This window comes from Heterodontus francisci, chromosome 22, assembly GCF_036365525.1.
Source record: "Heterodontus francisci isolate sHetFra1 chromosome 22, sHetFra1.hap1, whole genome shotgun sequence".
Classification (NCBI taxonomy): Eukaryota; Metazoa; Chordata; class Chondrichthyes; order Heterodontiformes; family Heterodontidae; genus Heterodontus; species Heterodontus francisci.
The window spans coordinates 48,474,291-48,496,860 of record NC_090392.1 but is presented as its reverse complement, the minus strand read 5'-3'; the positions used below and the strand labels follow the sequence as shown (position 1 = coordinate 48,496,860).

The following is a 22,570-nucleotide window of genomic DNA, read 5'->3' as shown; positions in this document are numbered from 1 at the left end:
CCCCCCCCCCCCCCCCCCCCCCACTTGCTTTGCTTTTGGACGGCAGCTGTTCATTCTGCCATTCACACCTCCTCTGATCACATCTTTTCCTCCTTTACTTGTTCCATTACCACTCCCTTTGGCTTTGCACCACCACCTCTTTTGTCATGTAATCTCTCCTGCCCTCCACCCTATCACAGATCTTCCCTTTTTGTTCTTGTTCCCATCCTCCCCCCTTTCACTTGCTCAAAATCTAATACATTTCCAGCATTTCCCAGTTCTAAACGAGGTCAGTGACCTGAGACGTTAACTCTGTTTTTATTCCAGATTTCCAGCATCCGCTGTATTTTGCTTTTGTATTAGTGTGATCTTGCCACTAATCTATATGTATGCTCCAGTACCTCCAGCGTTCTGGCCAATCTGATATTGGCAGGAGATTCAGTGTTGCTGCCCTGTCTGCTTAATCCTGCTCCCCCATTGTCTTAACTAATCTCCAATATTAGCCTCTCCTAATTGGACAATGGCCATACAATGTGATTAAGTCGTCGGTGGTGTTCAGAGTTCAAGTGGTATCACTTTGAATGATTCGCAATGAAGGTTGATTAATATGGCCAAGCAAAAGATCTTCATTTTGCTCTTATGTCCAATATTCTTAGAACTTCTGTCTTGCTTGGTGCTTTTTGTTCTATTAATAAAACTTCCATTAACAATTCCATAATTCCTGTTATCATGTGACAGCCAGGATGGTAGCAGGCGAACTAGATAGACTTTAGTCCAGCAGCTCCTATGCTCCTCTTTGTGCACCTCGTGCTTAGACTATTTCTGTGCTATTTGGCTTGCCTGTGTGGTTGTCTTGGTAACAGTCTGTTTCCATGAAGATCTCTGCCTGATTCAATGGTAGGAGAAAATAAAAAGGTCTTGATAATTCTAGGCATGAGGGGTGATGTGTTCTGCCCCTCGTGTTGGGGGGAACCTGGCACACACACAGTTGTGGAGTTGGCTGAAGAAGTGAATTTTATTTGCACTTGCAACTTCCTTCTTGAGAAAGGAATCCAACTCTCTCTATAAATTTTCCTACTGCTTGCTTCCTTCCCTCGTGCAAACAGATACTCAGATTCCAGCTAAACATTACTTCATTCAGGTGAAGCATTCCACTGGAACAAATCCCTTTGCATTTGTCTCTGTGGGTTTTGCCAATTCTGGTGCTTTTTTTGTTTGACAAAAATGCAGTCAAACATCTTGTAATTCAAGTCTCACCAAATTTTATTCGGAGGTCAAAACACATTGAACTATTGTTGTGTTTGGGTGTTTGTGTTAATTATTTTCCTTGGCTTGACGTCCCAGTGAACAAGTAAATACGATAAGGCAGCAATATTCAAATGGCAGTTTTTTTCTTTCTCCAGCTTATAGAAAGCCTGATTGAAGCTGAGCATTATTTTCATGGCAAAGCATGATTGTTGGTGTTCTAGGTCAGAGCCAAGCAGCAAGTTGAAGTGCTCATGCACTGATCAGAATGGTTGAGGCTGAGGTAAGTAAAGGGGGAAGGGAAGAAGAGGTTGTGAGGAGAAAGAACAGAATCAGATTCAGACTGAAATTAAAATCTGGAATGAAATAAATAAAAGTTTTTAATTTCACAAAATTTTGTTTAATATCAGCTGTTTAGTGTCAGGTCTCAATCTTATTCAGGAGGTGTGCTGTGTTACGAAAGTACTTCAATTTTTTGTTAATTTTTGAGGACTTGTATTTATTTGGGAAAACTGAAAAGGATTCCATAGATTTTTTTTCTTCCACTGGAGTTATTGAAATTATTTGCATACAACATGTACAGGAAGTCCCCTGTCTTCATATAAATACCCAGCTTGGGGGCTTTTTTGACTTGGAGAAGATGTTTACAGAGAAGTGACAAGTCAAGATTTATAGGTGCCAGGAGGCTTGACTCTTGAGATTGTTTTTAGTTTTGCTTTGGACAGTGAGTGGGAGTTTTAAAAATCAACCTGAAGAGCAGTCACCCCAGCTCAACCGGTTCCATTTCTTTGAAATGCCTGCCAGTTTTTCCAACCCTTTTGAGAAGCTCTTTGAAGCGAGTGTAAGAAATAGAGAAATTGATGCTATATTTGCCCTGACAGGCCTGCTTGAAATCCCTCTTGCCGCATTTCTCCTGAGATGTTGGAAAAACCTGCCGGATAAATCCTCGATGCTGCCTGAATGAATTGTTCCACAAAATGATCCCAGTGACAGCTGGCTACTTGTGTATTTGGGACACCAAACCAAAAAAGGGACAACTGACATCTTTCCATATCTTTTTTTTTTCTTCAAGAATTAGCAAGTATTTGGCCAAAGTATTCCTTTTTGTCTTTTTTTGAAACATAGCTCTTAAAAGAAAATCTCTATTTTTCTAGTTAACCAGTTGGTGTGTGTGTGTGAGGGGCTGAGGTAAAAGGGAACTTTCATATTTCAATCTGTGTGTTAATGCTTTGCTTCATTACTGGTTAGATCTTGTTTTATAATAAACTGATAATTTTGTTGTTGATTAAAGAAACCTGATTGGTGTATTTTATTTTGGGATAGAGTCTATGATTGACCATATCAGTAACTGGGTAAACATTTAAATATATGTTGTGACCTGTGGAGAAGTGGAACTAGAAAAGACGGTGCATCCATCCCACCTCGGTCGTAACAGTAGATAAGATATGTTGCCAGTAAAAGTGCTATCGGTTATAAAAGACTTTCATTTTTTAGCATATTATCACATTGGAATGTCTCAAAACCTGTCGCACACTTATTATTTTTTGACTGTCATTATGTCGGCAAATATGGCAGGCATTTTGTGTTAACAGCATCTGACACACAGCCCTGAGATGAATGACTGACTAATTCTTTTTGATGCAATAAGTTGAGATGGAATGTTATCTGAGGTCATGTCTGCAAATCCTGGCAATCTGAGGAAGGCCAGGCAGCTCCATTCCATTTATGCTTTTTTTACTTTCTGGCTGGTTTGCCCTGTTTGAATTTTCATTTCTTCCTTGTATGGGCAAGAATTACGGCCCCATTCTTCTGCGTCTACAGATATTTTGTCAGATTCTTCTTTCTTATTAAACACTGATTAAAAAGTACCTGTTAAGTATTCTAGCCTTCTCCTGTGCCTCTAAGCGTATATTACCCTCTTTGTCCCTAATAGGCCCCTTCTTTCGCCTCCTTATCTCGAGAGACAATGGGTAAGCGCCTGGAGGTGGTCAGTGGTGTGTGGAGCAGCGCCTGGAGTGGTTATAAAGGCCAATTCTAGAGTGACAGGCTCTTCCACAGGTGCTGCAGAAAAATTTGTTTGTCGGGGCTGTCTTTTTTCCTGCCAAATGCTAAGTCTCTTTGACTCGCCACATTTTAGCCTCGTCTTTATGGCTGCCCGCCAGCTCTGGCGATCGCTGGCAACTGACAGGCCCCACTTCACCTCTTACTACATGCCAGTAGATTTTTGTGTTCCCTTTTATGTTGACTACTGTTTTATTCTCATGTTCTCTCTTTGCCAGTCTTATTTTCCTGTTTCACCTCCCCTCTCAACTTATTGTATTTGGCCAGGTTCTCACTTGAAGAATTCAGCTGACATGTATCATATACCTTTTTTTAAGTTTCATAATTTCTATCTCCCTCATCATCAAAGATGCCCTGTTTTTGGTTAGTTAGTTCTGGAGGTTACAGCACACAGGGAAAAGTGCATATCCAATTCCTTTTTAAATGTGATATGGGTTTCTTCCTCTGCCACTCTTTTCAAGCAGTGAGTTCCAGACTCCCACCACCCTCTAGGTGAAAAAACTTCTCCTGAACTCCCCTCTAATCTTTCCACCAATTATTTTAATTCTATGCTCCAGTTATTGACCTCTCTGCTGAGGGAAATGGGTCATACTAATATATTACCCCCCCCCCCCCAACACCGTGAGCTCTTATCTTGTGCAGTAACTTTTTATGTAGCACCTTATCGAATGCCTTTTGGAAATCCAAATACACTACATCTACTGGTTCCCCTTTATCCACCTTTTCTTACAAGCCCCCATTATTGCTTGACTTATACTCTGTCTTACAGTGTAGCTACTGTTAGGGCGCCTAAACTGCTCCCACCAGAGACTTCTTTCCCTTGCTATTTCGTATCTCCACTCAAACTGATTCTACATATTGATCTTCCGAGCCAAGATCATTTCTCATTACTGTACTGATCTCATCCTTTATTAACAGAACTACCCCATCTCCTTTTCCTTTTATCCTATCCGTCCGAAATATCAATTACCTTTGAATATTCATTTCCCAGCCTTGGTCACTCTGCAACCACGTCTCTGTAATGGCCAAAAAATCATACCCATTTATTTCTATTTGTGCTATCAATTCATCCACCTTTATGAAAGCTGCATGCATTTAGATAAGGAGCCTTTAATTCTTTTTTTTTTAAACAATTTTTCCCTACTCTGACCCAATTTGCTGGTGCAGTTATGTTTTTACACTTTGTGATTCTTGTTCGGCACAGGAATCAAAGATTATTGGGGGTAGATGGGAGTGTAGACCGTATCAGATCAGCCATGATCTTATTAAATGGCGGAGCAGGCTTGATGGGCTGAATGGCCTACTTCTGCTCCTAATTCGTATGGATGGTCCCTTCCTTTCACACTCTGCTTATCATTACCCATATCGCTACCCTGCACTATTGCCTTATCCTTTCACATTAACTTTCTAAATCTCCTCTTACATGAACCCTCCCTTCCCACTATTTATTTGGTAGATGACTTAAGAATACCACAATTAGAGTTATTAATGGACATAGCATCTGGGATACAGCACAAATAAGGCTTTAGGTGCTGATTCATAGGTAATTCAGTTTGCTAATGGAACCCCTTTTGCCATTAAGGAAAATAAAACATAAATGTTGGGAGAAAGCCTGAACCATAACAGGTGCCATTAATTTTCTGATACCTCACTCAAGTAAAGAAAACAAACTTGTATTTTTTTTTAGCACCTTTTATGCCCTCAGGGCAGCCGAAAGAGTTGGCAGCTAATGAATTATTTTGCATGTGGTGTCACAGCTGGTTTGCAAGGAAACATGGCAGCCAACTTACACACTGCAAGATCCCACAAACTAGTTTAGTTTAGAGATACAGCACTGAAACAGGCCCTTCGGCCCACCGAGTCTGTGCCGACCATCAACCACCCGTGCATTCATTGCAACAGCAATGAATGATGACTTGATTTGTTTTTGGTGGTGTTCATTGAGTGAGCTATGAGGATTGTATGGATAGAGGATTGGCTAACTAACCGGAAACCAAGAGTCGAGATAAATGGGTCATTTTTAGGGCGGTAAACTGTAACTAGTGGGGTGCCACAAGGAGCAGTGCTGGGGCGTCAGATAATTAAGACCTATATTGATGACTTGGATGAAGGGACCGAGTGTATTGTAGCCAGATTTGCTGCTGATACAAAGATTAGACAGGAAAGCAAGTTGTGAAGAGGACATAAGGAGTCTGCAAAGGGATATAGATAGGTTAAGTGAATGGGCAAAAATTTGGCAGATGGAGTAAAATGTGGGAAAATGTGAGGTGGTCCATTTTGGTGGGAAGAATAGAAAAGCAGAATATTATTTAAATGGAGAGAGACTGCAGAATACAGAGGGTGTTGTTGTGGACAGGTGGGAAGGGGTGTGGGTGGTTCCCACTGTTTACCTCCCACCTGACTGCAGTTGTGTTTTGTTTAAAATAATGCTTTAGCCCCTGAATGTCTGGGGTCAAATAAGCAGACAAATGACAGGTTTTCTCATAGGTAAAAAAAACTATATTTAAACAAATCCTGTAATGATCGTAAACTCATTCATACTCACATTCACCCACACATACATACACAAGAATAGATAGATAGAGAGAAAAGGGTAAGCAGTAATTTAAAGTCCCAAGTGAGGTAACTGTTCATGGTTTACAGAAGATTATTGAGTCTTCTCAGGAGGAAAAGTCCTTTTTCAAAAAGTTACAGGCCTGATTATTCGCAGTCTTAAACTGGTGTTACGACCAGGTGAGAAGGGGTCTCGAGTTCCCTCTCACCGGGTCTTACAGGGTTTAATTTTCAAACATACCATGTTTTTAACTCCCCCTTTGTGAATCCTTGTTCACTGCTTTCCAATTGTAAGGCAAAGAAACCAGCCAAACAGGTTTTCTTAGGTTTAAGAAAAGGTGAACTTTATTAAACTTAAACTCTAATTTGGTTAATGCCTACGGATACACGATGCGCCTAAGCTAGCATGCATATGCGATAAACACACCTGCAGATAGAGACAGAAAAGAGCAGAAGAAATAAAGTGGAAAAGTTTGAGGCAATATCTGAAGATGGTTTTGGTTACTGTTCTCGAGCTTGCTGTAGAGTCCTTGATTATGGGTAGGTCTTGCTTTTCATAGGGATCCAGTATACTTCTTAAACCTTGTTCGTTGTAGGAGACTTTTCTCTCTTGAGGTTCATGTGTCTTCAGTGGATCCAGAGGCTTGTGAGAAAGAGATGGGGCAGACAGGAGAGGTCTTCAGTCCAGGAGAAAGCAAAACAGTCTCTCTCAATTCAAACTGTTTGTACAATTCAGAAAATTCCCCAAGTTGGCCAGCAGGTTAGGTCATGTGACCAACTGGTGTAACGACTTCAGTGTTTGTGGATTCTCTTGTCCTAGCAGACCCTGGAATGTCTTCTCTTACGCACAATACCTGGTGATCATTTGAGGCCTCTCTCGTCTCCATTGGTATGCAAATGTCCTCCAGCCAAGTGTCTGGCAGCCCTTGTAACATGCCTTCTCTTCCCAGCAACAATTTGAAATTTAATGTCCATCTGGTGAAATTAATATGCCTCATTCTTGGCAGGTGGGGGCCCAGCATGGCACTGGTGAAGGTATTGTCATGCTCTAGTGGTTGTAATACAGCCCAAGGCTGGTGGTGTGGTGTTTGTTACCTTCACAGGTGGTTAGTTTCAAAGTCACTTTGTAATGTAATGTCTCTGCTGTGGTGGCTGTTCTTGGTCAGCGGGGTTCTTTTCTTGCCTGCTGGATCCTTCCCACAGGTTTTCTATGATGTTGGCTTGATCTCTCATTTCTCTCCAGAGAGCTGCTTTTTAAGGTAAAAATCTCTCTCACATTAGCTTCTGTTAGGAGACGCATGGCCCTCTCCCCTATTGTGACCACCACAAGATATGATAACCAGGCCATCGTTTAATGTTTGAATAGGAATCATTCTGTTATGATGTTGCTGCTTCACACCTTGGTTTGGCTATGAGCCAGACTGTCGATCAGAGTCATTAATACGCGATAGCCACTTAAGGGCTTCAGTTGGCCTTTTTGTGGGTTTGCCACCACCACCTTCCCGGTGGCTGCCCAACACTGGACATATTGATCTAATTGTGAACTAAACCAAGTTTTGTATAATTATCATTCTTTGCACTTGTACTCTATGTCCCTTTTCATGAACCCCATAATGTATGCTGCTGATCGTTTTTAAGGCTTTACCTGCAATCACACTACCATGACATTATGTACTTGGACCTCTAGGCCTCTCTTCATCCACACCATTCAGTGTCTTTCCATTAAGTGTATTCCCCCATTCATTGTCTTTTATCCCACAATATATCACCTCGCACTTCTCCACATTTAACTGCATCTTCCACCTACCTGTCCATTGACCCAATCTACCTATGTCTTCCTAAATTCTTTTGTAGTCTTCCTCACTGTTTGTCAAGCCTCCTATTTTTATGCGGTCAGGAGATTTTGGGATTGTGCTCCCCATACCTAAGACCAAATCATTGATGTGTACAGAACGGAAAAGTGGACCCTGCCCCAACTCATAGGATACGGCATGTCCGTCTCTTTCCCAATTGGAGCCGCACCCAACCTAACCCTGTGACTTTTCAACCTGCCTGCTGCTACATTTTCTTTTGTAACAGACTTCTTGAAGCATCTTACTGAACACCTTATGAAAATCCATATGCACTAAATGTACTCAATGCCTTTTGTCATAAAATTGTGCATTTTGCCAATAATGACTTGCCTTGATTCTTCCATGCAGTTCACATTGATTACCAATGTGACAGAAATCACACCTGCCAAATGGAAACATATTAATTTTGTCATATGGAACACTATTTGAACTTTTTACCGGACATTGAAGACAACTTGTTTAAAAGGACCATTAGAGCTGAACAGTTAAAACATGGCTGCACATTTGCATTCTGAGAGACAGTTGAATAGAGAGACAATGGAACTGCTCACTGATTCAATTAACAAGATTGGTCTGGGCAACAGTGATGATCCACATCTTGTCTGTGTAAGAGCCAGCACTCCAAACCCCACAGAATGTGTCTAGTAAGCTTTGAAGAATCAACAACCCTCGCAGACGATGCTGTTTCAAACAAAGAGATGGTCGCATGACTAACCTGCCAGCCAACCTGGGAACTGTTTGAATTTTGGGGTTTGGGGCAGACTGCAGTTTGAAGACAAAAGAGAAGGAAGTTATCTCTCTCTCTGTGTCTCTCTCTCTCTCTCTCTCTCTGTCTCGCAGAGTCCCAGGGATCCACGACAGCAATTTATGCCTCAAGACAGAGGATCTCTCAGCCTTCTGGTGCCAGACAAGCAAGTTTGAAAGTGTGCAATGGGCCCCAGCGAGAACTACATGACCTAACAACCTGCTAACAAGGCAAGGGAATACACAATGGATGGTAGGACCCTAGGAAGTACAGGAAGTCAGAAGAACCTTGGTGTACTTGTCCATAGATCACTGAAGGCAGCAGCACAGGTAGATAAGGTGCTTAGGAAGGCATATGGGATACATGCCTTTATTAGCCGAGGCATAGACTATAAGAGCAGGGAGGTTATGATGGAGCTGTGTACTGTGTACAGTTCTGGTCACCACACTATAGGAAAGATGTGATTGTATTGGAGAGGGTGCAGAGGAGATTCACCAGGATGTTGCCTGGGCTGGAGCATTTCAGCTATGAAGAGAGACTGAAAAGGCTAGGGTTGTTTCCGTTGGAGTGGAGAAGGCTGAAGGGGGACATGATTGAGGTGTACAAAATTATGAGGGGCATTGATAGGTTAGATAGGAAGAAACTTTTTCCCTTAGCGGAGGGGTCAAGAACCAGGGGGCATAGATTTAGGCTAAGGGGCAGGAGGTTTAGGGGGATTTGGGGAAACATTTTTTCACCCAGAGGGTGGTTGGAATCTGGAACACACTGCCTGAAGAGGTGGTGGAGGCAGGAACCCTCACAACATTTAAGAAGTATTTAGATGAGCACTTGAAACACCATAGCATACAAGGCTATGGGCCAATTGCAGGAATATGGGATTCGAATAGTTGGGTGCTGTATGGCCGGTACAGACACGATGGGCCAAAGGGCCTGTTTTTGTGCTGTATGACTCTATGACTGTGACCGCAATTCCAACCAAAGACTTTACAGCAAAACTAAAGACATTAACTGAATTCCATCTACTACTCCAAACTCTCCCCCTTTAATTCTTTCTCCTCCTCCGTATCTATTGGTGTGTGTATTTATCTCGTATGCATGCTAGAGTGGTTGCGTCAGTAATTTTTAGTAATTTTTACTGAGTTAGAATAATAAAGTTAATAAACTTACATCAAATCTTGTTTAAACCTAAGAAAGCCTGCCTGGTTCATTTACAATTACAATTAGAGAGCAGTGAGCAATGACATACTGAGGTGAAGCTTAAAAACACGGTTTTAAAAGTTAAACCCTATTACGACCAAATCAGGAAAGGGGCGAGAGGGGAGCCTGAGACCCCTTCCTCACCCGATCATAACACCAATTATATCTCAAATTATGTATTCTAAGATTTTTGCCCACAACTGTAATTGGACTAATTGGTCTATAGTTATCCAGCTAATTCTTTTGTCTCTTCGTGGACAGAATGTGTTACATTGGCTTCTCTTTAGTCTTAATGCATAGCTTGTACATTTAAAAAGGATTGAGACGTTGCACTCAGAACCTCTGCTATCTCCTTTCTGACTTCTTTCAACAACCAAAGTCTACCATCAGCCTTCAGTGACTGATCCACCTTGAGTTCTGCTGTTCTTTTTCAGAACCAATTCCTTTTCTAGTTATCTCTAATAATTGTTCTACATCCTTCTCTAGAACACCTGTACCCCAACTTACACCATCATTTGCAGAAAAAAGATGCAAAATATTTCTAGAATATCTTTGTCTTAACTTCACCCTCCACAGAGATTCATTCCTAATCTCCGATCACTGCTACCTCTTTAACTATTCTTAGCTTTGTAAAAGCCCCAGTAATACTGTTTATATGATCTTCCAGCCTTTCTTCATAATCCCATTTCATCTTCCTGCTACACTTTCTATATTCCTTGTGATTTCCCTTGGTATTCGTAGTCCCTAAATTGACATTTGAGCAAGAGGCTCAATTAATTGGTTTATTTCTTGTCCTGTGTTCTGTATGAATTCCAACAAAAAAAGAATTAGGGATGATAATCACAAGACCTTCGAGTGGCAGCATTTCAGAATGTTTTTGACTTCAGGCAAAAGTGATTTATTTTAAGCTTCTGCACTGACTTAGCTCAATCCCCCTCGTGTTGTTCCTGATGCCCTGGCGGGCATATTATTTGATCTGCTCTGGTGCTGCTCTACGAACAGCCTTGAGGCGTGTGGGTATTGCCTTGTCACAAGTTTATAGTTTCTTCTTTGGTTATGTTGGATATTTGGAGGGCAGCAGGAAGTGGTGAAGAGGATAAATTGTCTTCTAACAAATTGCTGAATCTGAGAGCAGTGATTGATCGATGTGGACTGATGATTCATAGAGTTTGGTCACCAGATGTTGTACTGGGTGTTGCTTTCTGAAGTTCCCCATATGTGAGAGAAACTCATTTCTCTTTCATTGAAGTACAGGACGGGCAATTAGAGGCAGAAAAGACCTAGTGTTTAAATGCCTTGGAGAAAGAAAAACTGTTCTGATGAAGTCTCCCAATCACAACAGCCCCTTGTTGATGTTGCAAGATTCTCCACCAATCCCAGGCAGCAGTATGACTTCGCCAACTGGTAACAGTCCTGCATAAATCAGTAGCTGTTGGTGTGTAGGAGGGGGATGCCTTTTGAAGTATGTTTTAAATAAGTTAGATATTTCTATCTATCTGAGTTCAGGAAACTGATATCAGGGTGGTTCATGCAAGAACTGGGGTTACCCATGGACTCTGGAGATATTTATCTACTGGACAGAATCTTGCAAGTGGGAGCAGGTTTGATTAATCAATTATTTGGTTACCAAACTTTTTCAAATGTATATGAAACAGTGACATTGGGGATCTGAGCCAACCTTATGTTCCAAATGTTTGGAGGGGGAGTGGAACTGCTGTTGATGTGTAGGGAACAAGGTGATCAGGCTTGTTTAATGAGCAAAAGTTACAGGACTGCTTATTGAGCGTCTAGTAACAGCCCAGCAACTGGCAACATCTCCTGGTCGCACTGTTGGGCAAATGCTTCAGAAAAGTTAATGATACTTGTAAAGAGAGATAGAGTAAACTGGTGTCATGGGACAAGGTGCCTTGTTAGATCTAGGAGTAAAGAACAAAAAGTCCATCCAAACTCCTTGGGCTGAATTGCATGAGCCCTCTGGCGTCAGAGGTGGGGGTGGGGGAGGGGGAGGGGGGTGGCCCGGAAAATTCTTTTGGGAGAGGTCCGCCACGACCCCTGATGCCGAGTAGGCCTTGCCGCATTTTACTGGCGGCGGTGAGGCCTCGGTGTGGCCCCTCCCTGCTGCTTGGCAGTGGGGCCTTCATTTCAATATTAAAATGATGATAAAAACATTTAAATTAACCAACCTAATCCCGGTGGCCATCCCACGCTCATATTCCAGTCGCCGGCCGGAACTCCCGTGCCTTTGGAACTCCGTTCAGAGTTTCAAGGCGTGACGCTGGTAGGGAGGGGGGAGGAGTGAAATCTTCAGGTCGGGAGGCATGTGGGAGCAGGGAAAACTGCTCCGATTGGTTGTGGGGATGGCGGGAAGGGGTTGAGGGTCAACTGTTCTGAAGGTGGGGTGTTAAAATTTGTCATTTTCAGAAGTGTATTTTTTGGGGGGGGGGGGGAGATGTCAGTTTGGTAAATGAGAACTCAGTTTGGTGGGGGGGAGAAGAGGGGAATCAAAGATAAATTAAAATTTTCTGTACTTTCAATGAAAACGGCACCTTTAAACATGGAAATGAAAGTGAAGGGCGTTACCCCTTTAAAAATGGCACTGGCATCTGCGCAGTGGCAGCGGATGCCGTTGCCTGAGACGGAGCTGCCACCTCCTCTAGGTCATCAGGGGAAGCCGCCCCGCCCCCTCCATTTAAATGAGCCCCCGCACGAAATATCGCGGGGGCTCAGCAGCAGATCCACACGAGTGGACCGCCGGGATCAGAGCGCACCACCGCGGTTTGCGGTGCACTCATAAAATTCAGCCCCTCGTGTGCAGTTTCTGTTTTGAGGGTCCAAGTGGAGAAGATTTGAACAATCTGTTGTAAATTTTGCAGAAAGAACGTGTGTTACATTTACTGGAAGCATTGTTGATGTCTAATGCCAGTAGCCGCACACTGCCTCAATACTATGGTTGTGGTTTAAGAATTCAGTTATAATTTTATAATGTATTCAGTTCTTGAATGGACACTTTGCTCACCATGCTGATGCTGGATCTCCGGGCTGACTGACAAAACCTCTGCCATGCATCAACCTTTTACCTTCTCTAACCTCTTCAAACATGTATTGGGCATGGCAGTTGGCATGGACTTAATCAAGTCTCCTAATTATAATGGTCCCTTGTTGACATTGATAATTCTCATCCTTGTTTGCAAATCCCTCCATGGTCTCACCCCTCCCTATCTCTGTACCTCCTCCAGCTGTATAACCCTCCAAGATAGCTGTGTTCCTCCAATTCTGGCCTCTAGAGCATTCCCGATTTCTACCGCTCCAACAATGGCATCGTAACTTCAGCTGTCTAGGCCGTAAGCTCTGGAATTTCCCTCATTAATCCTCTGCCTCTCCACCTCTCTGTCGTCCTTTCAGGCTCTTGCGCTAAGCTTTTTGACCCTGTGCTAACATCCCATTGTGTGTTTCGGTGTCAAATTCTTTATGATTACTGTCTTACAGGACAGAAGTGCAATGATACAACAATCATGAACTAAACTCTGAAGAGTTACAAAAACTGACTTTGTTTTTTAAAATATGAAACTTTATTTTAAAAAGTGAACAATGCATCCAAAATGGCCACCGAAGAAAAAAAGCTTGGCCTTTGTGTATTCAAACTGTCTGACAAGGACAAAGGATGCATTTTCAAAGCTAAGAGGTGTCAGTTAAACCCATCCTAAAGCATTCCAGAATTGAATGTTGTTTTCTAAAACAAAGAAGGTGTGAAGTAGCCACATCCTGGGCTATTGTGCAATCGCCATGGGGAAGAGACCAGAATGTCTCCCACCAGGAGGTGAGAAATAACACAGCTTTACCTGAAAAAAAGTACAGTCTAGAGAGAAGGAGACAGAGGAACATCCAGCTGCTTGTTATCCAGCAAGTCAGAAGGCATTAGCCCTGCTGTAGATTCCTACATCTACACAGCAGTGAATTAGAAGTGATCCATTTTTTTCAATTGAACTTTCAATCAAGAGAGAAATCTACAATCATCTCAGGCCTGCACCCATTGAGAACTTAATTTCCAAGAGGATTCAACGGGTTTATTGTGACCTCCCCCTACCCACTAAAAATCCCTTTCCCTTTTTCCCTCTCTATCTGTCTGTTGTATGTGTGAGAGCAAATGCCTGAGTGAATGTGGTTGGGACAATTTCAGAACAAGACATATTGATTAATAAACAATTGCTTTTTTTAAACCAACAAGAAAACCTGTTGCTGTTTGTTTATTTGAATAATAAAACACCAAGGGGTTAAATCCTAATAACAAAACACACTTGCTGTGGTCAGGTGCAGAGTTGAACAGTGGGAACCACCCACATCACACCACATGGCTGTAACAAATTAGGGGCTTGAAGCCAGGATCTAAACCGCCAGATAAACGAGAGATTTGGAAAATGGGAGGACAATTGACCTCTAAAGTTGTGGAAAAATAAACAGACAGGTTTTCTTGTATTCTTCTGTTTTTGTTTCTCTACAGTGCTAGAAACAAAAGAGGTGGCCATGTTGAATGCTAAGGAGTTTGTAGAGCAGGGAGAGTTATCCCATGATAAGTTAAAAAGCTGTAAAAGCTTAGCTACAGTCGTGGGAGTCACTTCAGACAAAAATCAAAGAAACCTGAACTGGTGAAAAATCTAGCTAACCATTTTAAACTTACCAGTGAACTAGAAGAAGACAGCATGAAATCAGAGTCTGAAAAAATAATTCTAGCTAGAATTCGGTTGCAGATGAAAAGGGAAGAAATAGAGTTTCAGAAGGGAAAAAGAGTTTCAGTTGCAAAAAGAAAAAGTGGAGTTTCATAGAGTCATAGAATCGTACAGCACAGAAACAGGCCTTTGGCCCACCTTGTCCATGCCAACCATAATGCTATCTATACTAATCCTACCTGCCTGCATTAATTCCATATCCCTCTATGCCTTGCTCATTCAAGTACCTGTCCAGATGCCTCTTAAATGTTGCGACTGTTCCTGCCTCCACCACCTCCTCTGGCAGCTCATTCCAGATACCCACTGTTCTTTGTATGAAAAAGTTACCCCTTTGATCCTCTTTAAACCTCCTCCCTCTCACCTTAAGTCTATGCCTTCTAGTTTTAATCACCCCTACCATGGGAAACGGACTCTGGCTATCTACCCTATCTATGCCTCTCATAATTCTATATACCTCTATCATGTCCCCTCTCAGCCTCCTTCGCTCCAGGGAAAACAGACCCAGCCTATCCAATCTCTATTTATAACTCAAGCCCTCCAAACCAGGCAACATCCTTGTGAATCTTTTCTGCACCCTCTCTAGCTTAATCACATCTTTCCTGTAGTGCGGCGACCAGAACTGCACACAGTACCCAAGTGCGGCCTAACCAACGTTATGTACAACTGTAACATGACGTCCCAACTCTTGTACTCAATGCCTCGGCCGATGAAGGCAAGCATGCCATACGTCGCCTTCACCACCCTGTCTACCTGTGTTGCCACTTTCAGGGAACTATGTACTTGCACCCCAAGGTCTCAGTTACGAAAGGAAAGAGAGGAAAAAGAATTTCAGTTACAAAACGAAAGAGACGAAAGAATTTCAGTTGAAATGAGAGGAAATACAGTTGCAGAGGGTTGAGTTACAGAGGCTTCAAACCCAAGATAAAAATGCTGCCCGCCACTCAAACCTTATCCCTAATTCAGAGCATAACCTTGATGTGCTGAGACACTCCAGATTAGTGCCAAAATTTAATGAGGAGAGGTTGAGTTATATTTGATCTCATTTGAGGAAATAGCTACCAGGCTAAAATGGCTGAAAGAATTTTGGACTCTTCCCTTGCAAGGCAGGTTCATGAGCAGGGCTCGTGAAGCTTTTTCCCTGTTATCAGAAGAAAGCTGCTCTGATATTGAACCAACTAAAGCTATAATTCTAAATACATATGAAGCAGATAGACAGAAATTTCAACAAATTTGGGAAAGACCCACACAGACTTTGAAAGAATTAAACATATGGCTTTTGATTGCTGGATATATCTCTCAAGCTAGAACCCTCATATGAAAATTTGAGAGAAGTGATGTTACTGGAAGAATTTAAAAATAGCATCCCAAGAGGATATGAACCCACATTGAAGAAAAAAGAGTCATAACAATAAAGGAAGCAGCTAAAATCACTGACCATTATGAATTAATATACGAATCCCTAACTCAGAATAAATTTGGGTCTACTAACTCTTACAAGCTAGGGAGAGATAGCAGGGATGCAGATGAAGCAGAAATGGGCTCAAAAGAAATGGAGAGTAGGGAAGGAAAACCAGACCAGTCTCCAACTTTTAAAAGAAGGAAGCCTGGGGATAAACCAATAGGTGTCTGCCTGACATGTTTCCGGTGTGGCAAATCTGGACATGTCTAGGCAAATTGTTGGTATGCCAAAAAACCAACAGGAGGTTCTGCAGTCAAGCCCATGTCTATGGCTTTGAAAATGGTAAGCCTGTGTTCTAATCTAATTCAAGAGCAGAGCTTATACCAGAACTTTTAGCACAAAGGAAAAATGACTCCTTTTGTGTCCCAGGCACCAGACAAGGAGATAACCATCAGGGATACTGGTTGTTTTCAAACCCTACTGGCAGTCAAACTGACATGCCACTGGAAGGCAGAACAAATACCTTGGTATTAGTAAAAAGGGTTTATTGGCAAATGCTTGAAGGTTCCCTTAGTTAACGTTTAACCTACAGAGTAAATTGGTCACTGGGATAGTGACAGTTGGGATCATTCTGAGCTTACGCATGCAGGGGATAGACCTATGGCTGGGCAATAACTTGGCAGGAAGCACAGTATTGTACCCAGAGGGTCCAGAACAGTCCATGGAGACTGGAGAAACTGAGGGGAGCAAACAAAACTCTGAACAACTGCAGAGGGCTGGGAAAGTCCCAAAAATCCCTCAGGGGTGATAGAGCCAAAGGAATTTAAAAGGGCCCAGTTAGAGTCAAAATATTTAAAGAAGCTAAGATAAAAGCCACAAAGTTTGAACGAAAAGCAACAGATATTGTTAGCTGAAACCTATTTTAAAGATTTAAATAGGAATGAGGAAAGTTCCCAAACAGGAAAACCAAGCATGAGGGAGATGCCTCACCTAGTTTTCAGTGCTACAGGGGAGTGCAGGGGAAGTGGCCAACTACCTGAGAGCAGTAGTGTCCCAGAGGACACGGGGCTGGTTAGGAAACACCTATCTGTGAAAAGGGAAGATAACATACCCTACAGTGAACCATACTTGTGAAAATCAGAAGAAAACTGAAAGTGAGGATTGGATTACCTAGGCCTATATTCACTAGAGTTTAGAAGAATGAGAGGGGATCTCATAGAAACCTATAAAATGCTAGTAGGACTAGACCGGCTAGATGCAGGGAGGATGTTCTTGATGGCTGGGGAGTCCAGAACCAGGGGTCACTGTCTCAGGATATGGGGTATGCCATTTAGAACTGAGATGAGGAGAAATTTCTTCACTCAGAGGGTGGTGAACCTGTGGAATTCTCTACCGCAGAAGGCAGTGGAGGCCAAGTCATTAAATATATTCAAGAAGGAGATAGATATATTAATGCCAAAGGGATCAAGGGATGTGGGGAGAAAGCGGGAACAGGGTACTGGGCAAAGATCAGCCATGATCTTTTTTGAATGGCGGAGAAGGGCCGAATGGCCTACTCCTGCTCCTATTTTCTATGTTTCTATGTCAGTGTGGATCTACCCACTGAAGAACCACACAATCAGGTTCTAAATTCAAAACTAATCAGACCCAACAATTTAAAGTCAACACTCAGCAAGAACGGGGGCAGGAAGAAATCCCAGATACCTCGTAGGGGATACAAAAAACAATTTATCACCCACTATCACTCTAGAAATAAGAACTATCAATGTGCCAGAACCTGAATGGTTTATGCCATGTATTGTGGAAGCAGTAGTTCAGGGGTTGAAGTTTGTACAGATAGGGAAACTTACCACAAGCAGTAACAAAAGTTTACATACCACAAGCTTCACCAACAATCACATGTTTATGGAGATTACCATTCCTAAAGTAGTACAAACTGGTGCGAGAGAAACTATAACCCCACTTGACAACACGTAACTGAAAGAAATGCATTTTATTTTTAAAGGTACCTCATTCAAGGAAGGATGATGAAAAACCCAAAAAACAAACAACATAAAAATGAAATCCAAGGAATTTTATTTTTTCCCCTTTCGGGGAAGGCGTCTCACACACACCAGACGTGTGATGATACAACAATCATGAACTAAACCCAGAAGAGTTATAAAACCTCACTTTGTCTTTTAAAAAATGAACCTTTATTTTAAAAGTCAACAATGCATCCAAAATGGCCACTGAAGAAAAAAAGCTTGGCCTTTCTGTATTCAAACTGTCTGACCAGGACAAATTTTCAAAGCTAAGAGGTGTCAATTTAACCCATCCTAAAACATTCCAGAATTGAATGTCTGAAACAAAGAAGGTGTAAAGTAGCCACATCCTGGGCCGTTATGCAATCACCATGGGGAAGAGACCAGAATGTCTCCCACCAGGGGGTGACAAATAACACACTTTACTTCAATTAAAAAAAAGGCAGGCTAGAGTGAGCGATGCCAGAGAGAAGGAGAAAGAGCTACATCCAGCAGCTTGTTTTCCAGCAAGCTGGAAGGCACATTCCCTTACTGTAGAATCCTACATCTACACCAGACAGCAGTGAACTGGAGGTGATCCACTGTCTTCAGCTGAACTTTTAATCAAGAGAGAAATCTAAAATAATCTCAGGCCTGTACCCATCGAGAACTTGATTTCCAAGAGAATTCAACAGGTTTATCATGACCTCCCACCACCCACCAAAAATCACTTTGCCTTTTTCCCTCTCTTTCTGTCTCGCGTGTGTGTGCACACGAGCAAATGTGTGAATGAATGTGTTGCAACAATTTTAGGATAAGGCGTATTGATCAATAAGCAATTGATTTTCTGTTTTTTTTTAAACCTATAAGAAAACCTGTGGCTGTCCATTTATTTGAAAAATAAAACACCAAGGTGTTAACCCCCAATACAAAACACACTTGCTGCAGTCAGGTGGGGAATTGAATAGTGGGAACCTCCCACCTTGCACCACATGAAGCATCTTGGGACTTTTTTTGCTACATTAAAGTTGCTATATAAATGCAAGTTACAGTTGTTAGCTGGGGAGAAAGGATTTGAGTCAGTGAATCTTTCATTACAAGCTGGTGAAGTATAAGATAATATAAGATATAAGCTAACAGTGAATTGAGCTGCTGGCTCCACGAGGTAAGTGCCTTTTGTAGCATGCTGCCTCTCTCACTTCCACAAGGCTTCCCTCTAACCTCCCACGCCACCCCACAAGTCCCGATAGTCTCCCTCTCCATGCTGCAATCGCAGTCAACCCTCCTTCTCCCTCCTGATTGCCGGGGACTGTCCGCAAGGGTCCATTGATATTTTTCTCCCTGGCAGCAGGCCAGCCTGTCAATTTAGCTGGCTGCTGGGTGAGAAATGGGAGCTGATCTGTAAACATATTCTCACCTTTGCCCCATATCCCAAACCTAACAAAAATCTGTTGATTTTGATCTTGCAAGCTTTGGTTGTCTGTAACTATACAGTGCGCCATTGCTTCTGTTCACTTAACCATTTACTGATTAATGCATCTGTCTGGCAGTTATTAGTCTAACCCATGGTCTAGTGAAATAGTTATCCCACGACCCACTAAGTTGAGGAGGACACATAACGTATTTAGTAATATGAAGAGGGCGCTCTCTTCTGTCCCTGAGCGCTCTCGATTGAACAGGTAGAGAGCATAATTGGGGGGGGGGTCTCCTGGACTCCTGGTCTCCAGGACTCTCCTGATACTTCTCCCGAGGGCTGGCTGCACTTACTCTATTTAAGCTTGTTTACTGGGCTGATTGGGTGCATAATTGATTTGCTCGGTATTGCAACGATCGTTTTTCCCTATATTTTGACGTGTTACTCTTGAAGGAAAACATGCATGTTCCGCAGTGACCTACTGAGTCATGTGTTTCCTAGTGTCAACCATGCCTCAGTGGGTGGCACTCTCACCTCTGAGTCACAAGGTTCTAGGTTGAAAGCATACTCTAGGGCTTCAGCACGAAAATCAAGGCCGACACTTCTGTGCAGTACTGAGGGAGTGCTGCATGATCGGAGGTGCTGCCTTTTGGATGAGACATTAGACTGAGGGCCCCGTCTGTCCTCCCAGTTGGATGTAAAAGATTCCACGGCACTATTTCAAAGAGCAGGGGAGTTCTCCCAAGTGTCCTAGTCAATATTTATCCCTCAATCAGCTTCACAAAAACAGATGAGCATGTTGCTGTATGTGGGAGCTTGCTGTGTGCAAATTGGCTGCCTGATTTCCTACATTACACCAGTGACTACACTTCAAAAGTACATCATTGGCTCTAAAGCACTTTGAGACATTCGGTGGTTGTGAAAGGTGCTATATAAATGCAAGTCTTTTTGTCTGGGATTTGTGCCAGCTGATTTCACGGATTGCCTTTCACTTCATGTTAATGCTGTATACCATTTAGCCTTTGTTAGTTTCTTGTAATGTTGTATTTTCTATGGCTGGGCTTGTTTAATCTATTTTTCATCAATGTATAAACTTGGGGAAACATTGTATTTTCATTCATTGGCAGCCAGTACCATTGTTCCTTGCTTGGGTACCCTGTTTCTGCATCCAACCTGAATAAGTTAGTCATTGAATATCCAGATGCCAGTTTCAGAGCCTCATTAAGGTGGTGTGCCCTGTTGGCACCATTGATCAGCTCAGCTGACCGTGATTCACATCATCGCTCTGAACAAGTTCATAGTTAATTAACCACTTGTGTCACCCCAACTGGGCACCATGATTGACTAAAGCACTTACTTGTGGCGTCCAGTGGAAAATTTAAATGGTTTCGTTGGCAACGGTGTGAGAGTTAAAAATGATCTGCAAGAACTAGTTGCATTCAGGCTGCACAAGACATTATGAATTAACTACAAAACAAAATAGTGCGGCTGCTGGAAATCTGAAATTAAAACAGAAAATGCTAGAAACACTCAGCAGGTCGGGCAGCATCTGTGGAGGGAGACACTGAGTTAACGTTTCAGGTCAATGACCTTTAGTCAGAACGAGTAAAATTAGGGATGTAACAGGCTTTAAGCAAGTACAGAGGCAGGGAAAGTGTGGAGGGGAGGAAAGAACAAAAGGGAAGGTTGTAATTTCTTTTATTAATTGGTATTTTTCCGTACTCTGATGTCTGTGTTGAGCTCATGGGCAGTGCTGCTTAGAGTTGCAACTTTACATCACTCAACGTCAAATTCAACAATTTCAGGTCATAACCACCGCTCCTTGGACAGTAACTGTTGATAATGATTGTGTTTTTGCCATTTACACCTCCCCTCGGCCCATCTTTTGTTTCTTGTCACATTACATCTCCTTTTGCCTTGCACCGTCATCCCTTTCATCATTTAATCTCTCCGATCTTCCACCCTATCACAGACCTTCCCTTTTGTTCTTTCCTCCCCTCCCTCCCTCCCCCCCCCCCCCCCCCCCTTTCCCGGCCTGTGTACTTAGTTAAAGCCTGTTACATCGCTGACCTTTCCCATTCTGACAAAGGTCATCAACCTGAAAAGTTAACTCTATTTCTTTCTCCACAGGTGCTGCCAGACCTGCTGAGTATTTCCAGTTTTCTTCTGCGTTTGCTTTAGATTTCCAGCAACTGCTGTATTTTGCCTTTGTATTGGTGGATAACTCATTAATCTTTTTGTGCAGCCTGAATGCCACGAGCTCTTTCAGATCATTCTAACTGCACACAGCCTTGCCAAGCCAGACTAAACGATTTTGTTTTTCCATTGGGAAAGGTAACAACTGAAACCCCAGTGCCAGCACTACCCAAGAATAACCGTGAATTAATGAAATACCAGTTGGTTGAGAATGTGCCTTTGCTTAATTGTTAACATTCCCGACAGAGTTAGAGGTCTAAGGTTTGACCCCAGGCTCCAAGACAGTCTCAACAGGTGGAGACAGACCAGGATATTCATGTCCGGTGGGTGTGTCAGGCTCATGAAATCCTCCCACCATATCAGACTAACCGCATTATAGGCTAGTATAAAGCTGGCTATGGACATGGAAGCAGTGTTCATATCGCAGCAGAGCAGACTGTTAATCAGCCTGCTGTTCCTTCCACTACGTCAGACTTTTGTCCAAGGGAAGGCTGTGAAGATACAAAAACACCACCAAGCTGGCTCTTTTATACAATTCATTAATATTAGGAATTAAAGTCTCACTAATACACACTGTATTCTATACTTGCACCTGTACCATTGAAGGTGAGTTTTATTGTAAAAGGGGAGAGTGTTTTAAATTTTATTCATATTTATGTATTTTGAGCCTTGTTATTTTTACATTTGTTATGAGGCATGTAATTGTGCTGTCAAGAATTTGGTTTTGATTCTTGCTGGTGTATATTGGGACTTGTGGCTCCCTTTTGCAGTTGAGCTAGTCTAAATGCAAGGCATGTTCATTTGTTTATGGAGGAGTATGCATTTGGAGTGTTATTTCGTTTGCATCTGTTTATTTAAGTTATGTGTTTGAGGGTGATGTGAGGATGTGAAACTGGGCGTATGAGATACGTCAGATACTGCAACAGTTTGCACTAGATTAGTGCAAGAGGATTTACTAGATTTTTTTTAAATTATGGTGGGTTTAAATAGAGAGAGAAGGGTGGGATGATTTCTATTACTAAATTATTGCTGAAGGAGTGAGGCAGAAAATAGGAGAAATAAATTTTAGACAGAGAGCTGTTAGAGTTTGGAATGATTTGTCAAAAGGAGTGACTCCTGTGAAGAGTCTTGGAACGTTTTACTCCATTAAAGGTGCCAAATGAATGCAAGTTGTTGTTTGAGGCAGTGACCATTGAAGCTT

General features: G+C 42.3%; 1 protein-coding gene across 3 annotated transcripts in view; it reads left to right on the top strand.

Moving 5' to 3' along the window:
* Positions 1-21,779: 21,779 nt before the first annotated feature.
* The window catches only part of st3gal4 (ST3 beta-galactoside alpha-2,3-sialyltransferase 4), a 38,209-nt gene continuing 37,418 nt past the window's right edge, over positions 21,780-22,570 (top strand). For all 3 annotated transcript variants that reach the window (XM_068053795.1, XM_068053791.1, XM_068053793.1), the window contains exon 1: positions 21,780-21,975. The gene's annotated coding sequence lies outside the window, so the exon portion shown is untranslated. The remainder of the gene's footprint in view (positions 21,976-22,570) is intronic.